The sequence below is a fragment of the Sycon ciliatum genome, chromosome 9 (genome assembly GCF_964019385.1).
Source record: "Sycon ciliatum chromosome 9, ocSycCili1.1, whole genome shotgun sequence".
In the NCBI taxonomy this organism is placed as follows: Eukaryota; Metazoa; Porifera; class Calcarea; order Leucosolenida; family Sycettidae; genus Sycon; species Sycon ciliatum.
In genome coordinates this window covers 3,449,811-3,453,278 of record NC_088651.1, presented here as the reverse complement: position 1 = coordinate 3,453,278, position 3,468 = coordinate 3,449,811, and the positions used below count along the sequence as shown (strand labels likewise).

At 42.7% G+C, this 3,468-nt stretch overlaps 1 long non-coding RNA gene across 1 annotated transcript; it reads right to left on the bottom strand.

Annotated features, from left to right (window-relative positions):
• Positions 1-1,628: 1,628 nt before the first annotated feature.
• LOC135825226 (uncharacterized) lies at positions 1,629-2,486 on the bottom strand. Its single transcript, XR_010555036.1, has 2 exons — positions 2,210-2,486; positions 1,629-1,833 (listed from the first exon to the last, which is right to left on the bottom strand). It is a non-coding gene; the product is annotated as an uncharacterized LOC135825226 (long non-coding RNA).
• Between the last annotated feature and the right edge of the window lie 982 nt (positions 2,487-3,468).

Below are 3,468 nucleotides of genomic sequence, written 5' to 3'. Positions count from 1 at the left end.
TAGTGTAGAGAAAATAAGGATTCAAACAAGTGTTCGTACAACAATCATCAGGCAGGAATTGCACATTGTCTCCACCGTTCTACATTGCATGATTAAAGTGTACACAAATGTCGATTCAGCTTGTCCTATTTATTGCGGTTATCAAATACCTCGCCGTTTGTTCAAATACCCATGTGTAGTATTTCTTTCCTTAACACTATGTAAAAGTCCTCAGTCTGTGATGAATGAGATAGCCAAGGTGTTTAACCTTCTTTGACATTGTACTGTTGAGGACACGACTCGTATCGATATGTCCTTTTCTCTTCTACATTTATTTATGGCTTAACATCCGAGTTTCAAATTGCACACCTGATGAGCCGTCACGAACCATACGGCGAAACGTACGTCGTGTGAAACAACTTGTTTTGTAGTCAACTAGTCCATCACAATGTCATGCATGAGGAGTACTGTAGGAGTTTGGCTTTCGGCTTGTACAATTCGTTTTCGCAAAGCTTCCCTTTCTTTATTTATCTTTGATATTTATGACCCACCCAAGTTGGGTGGTGTGCTGCTTTGCTGCTTCGAATTGTAGTTAGACCGCTTTGTCAAATATCGTACTGGTCTCGTCATCGTCCAGTAACAATCGACATTCTTTGTTCCGTTGGGACTGTAGCTTTTGCTCATTTTCGTTGCGCTCGCCTTCCCCTCTTTGGTCTTTCCATAACCTTGAACCTTCCAAGTTGGAAGGCTGTCGGTTAGCGCTACGGAGATGTGTTGAAGCTAGGTGTCAGGACGTCGAATGTTTCAGTACTCTGTCAGTTTTGTGCCTAGTTATTGCACTTTCTGACTGTATATAGTATCATGTTACAGTGATGGAGAGTTACTCTTAACTCGTGTCGATATGTCCTTTTCTCTTCTACATTTATTTATGGCTCAACATCCGAGTTTCAAATTATTATTATTATTATTATTTATTCTTGTTTTACAAGGGAATTCCCAACAGGCGGCGACGCCTTTTTACAGGGAACCCTAGGAACATTTTGATACATGCGCGAAATTCAGCTGGTGACTTAGGCGTACGGCAAGCCGGTGGCAATCCATAGCAGCAGCAGCAGCAGCAGCAGCAGCAGCATGACTACGAACAAAGAAGATGTGAAAATGATAGAGACTGGTGTCATGTTCTCTTTACGCCTCTTTACCTATCACACCAATACAGCGCGATGTGACAGTAACCTAGACGCTGATGTAGATGATGGTGCTAGAAAGCATAAATTGGAAATTCAATTTCATAACCATTGGAAGCATTCTTCAATGCAGGTTTTGATATCTAGATTGCAGACAGATGCACTACTAAGTCCTTCTATCACAGGCAATCACATTGCGTTATGCCTTTTCCATCTTGATCGCTGTCTTTCTTTACAATTACTCTCAAAACAGAACACTTCTAGCTCGAACGGCATCCCAAGGCCGTTTTTACGTCCTCGCAAACATGTCACGACGACAAGCACTTTCAGTTGTACATTGCTCAAAAATTACTGAGATGAGCCACTCACCTTGGCTTGGGCACAAATCTCGTTGGGCACAAATCTCGTACCCTATATTTTCCTCTTCCGCGCATTAATGCAAAGGAAGCGAAACGGAATTGCATAACAAAAATAATTGTTTATTGAATGTTGAAATTCAAGGAAGAAAAATATTACATTTTCTTCAGGCCGTGGTCGTCTCCAATTTTTGGCATCTCCTCTGCCAAACGCTCTCGAGCTTCCGCCTTGTAATCGCGGTCACAATCATGCTGCTCCGGATATTTGTGGAGCCGGCAAAACCGTAGACCACAATTACATATGATGACTTGTTCTGGAAGCAGAAACAACGAGAAAATACAGAAGGTGATCAAACAGCGATTCCGTGATTGAGGTTATGCAGAAAGGGTGGGTGGCCGCACGACGCCACAAAGATGGGGTTGCGAAGGAATACAGATTTATTATTAGTATTACTTGCATGTACGCGTTGAAGTCAACCATGGAAGCATGATTCACAACTTCGCTTATGCTGAACATGATAAACAGGACTATGACAGGGGACACATTGAGCGAGGACGATGATATAATTATGATAACTATATCATAATATATACCTCAGATTTACCTATAAAAATATAAAACATAATAAGATTTGCTTTCGTTGTAAACGAGGTAAGCAATCATTGGTGACTGATTACATTTTTACATACCCGAAAGGCTCAGCCTCTTCCAACAGATAAAACTGTTCTCCTTGCCGTAGCGAGCATAATCGCACCTGTGCACTTTCGGTCGGTGCGTCTTCCTTGGCACTTTGGAAGGAGGGAGCGGCTTCACCTTGAAAACCCTCTTAGCCTCCGGCTGCGAAGGGGCGTCGGTGCCTTCCTCCGACTGCGACGAGGTTCGTTTGCCTTGCTGGCTGGCCATTTTGAGGCTGCAAGTGACCACTTTCTTTCAGCAAAAAAATGAAGACCACTAATCCGTCATCAGTCATGCAAGGAAACAGAACAAAGAACTAGTAGCTAACAAAGGTATTTATAATATTTGAGCCCAGATACGTAGTGAGTACAGAAAAGAACTTAAATTAGGTTACGGAGTCGACGTAGTATGGTACATGCACATTTCTAAGGTATACTCAATCTGGAGACAGAACTGTTTCGTCCTTCGTGAACTCATGAGCTCGGCCAATTTTGATCTAGATCTGCTTGCATACACTCGTCGAAACATATTTGAGCCCAGATACGTAATGAAAAACAAACAAACAAAAAAGGTAAAAACAACAGATGATAATGTACCATTCACAATACGCCCAAAACGTGACGTTTTCATCCAGACAGCCATGACGACATGAAACGTGGTAGGAATATCGTACCCCTGAGGCCCTGATACGATAACGTAGACGATGTATCCAGACCCCTGTACCGAGTTTCGTTCTGTCGTTCCCAGCAGTTTGTGTCCAAAGAAGCTGTACACACAGCTGTACGAGCAGCGTGTGCGTGCCTGTGTGAATGCACCTACATGAAAACGACGTCTGGCAGTACGTCGTATTCCAAAACGTGACGTGTATTGTAACGTAGTATGAATAGCGTATATGTATCGCACGTATCTACATTTCTACGGTAAACTCAATCTGCGGGCAGAACTGTTTCACTCTTTGTGGACTCATCAGTGCAGCCAGCGCTGATCTAGATCTGCTCGCATACACTCGTTGACTCAATCAGTTCCGATGTACTGGTACGATATGTATGGTGTAGATATCTTAAACATCTCACCCGGAAAAGCAATAGATGATACACTAAGGAACGATCGTGCAAAATTGTACTCCGCACATTTCAATCTTCGCAAGTAGTTCACGTGTACTCTGCAGATGCAACTACATTTCAATCTAGACAGATAAATGTAGTTCATGGCCACCATTCATAACTATATAACGAGAGAGCTTGGAAGCTCAGGGCCCTACGCTATGCTTTTT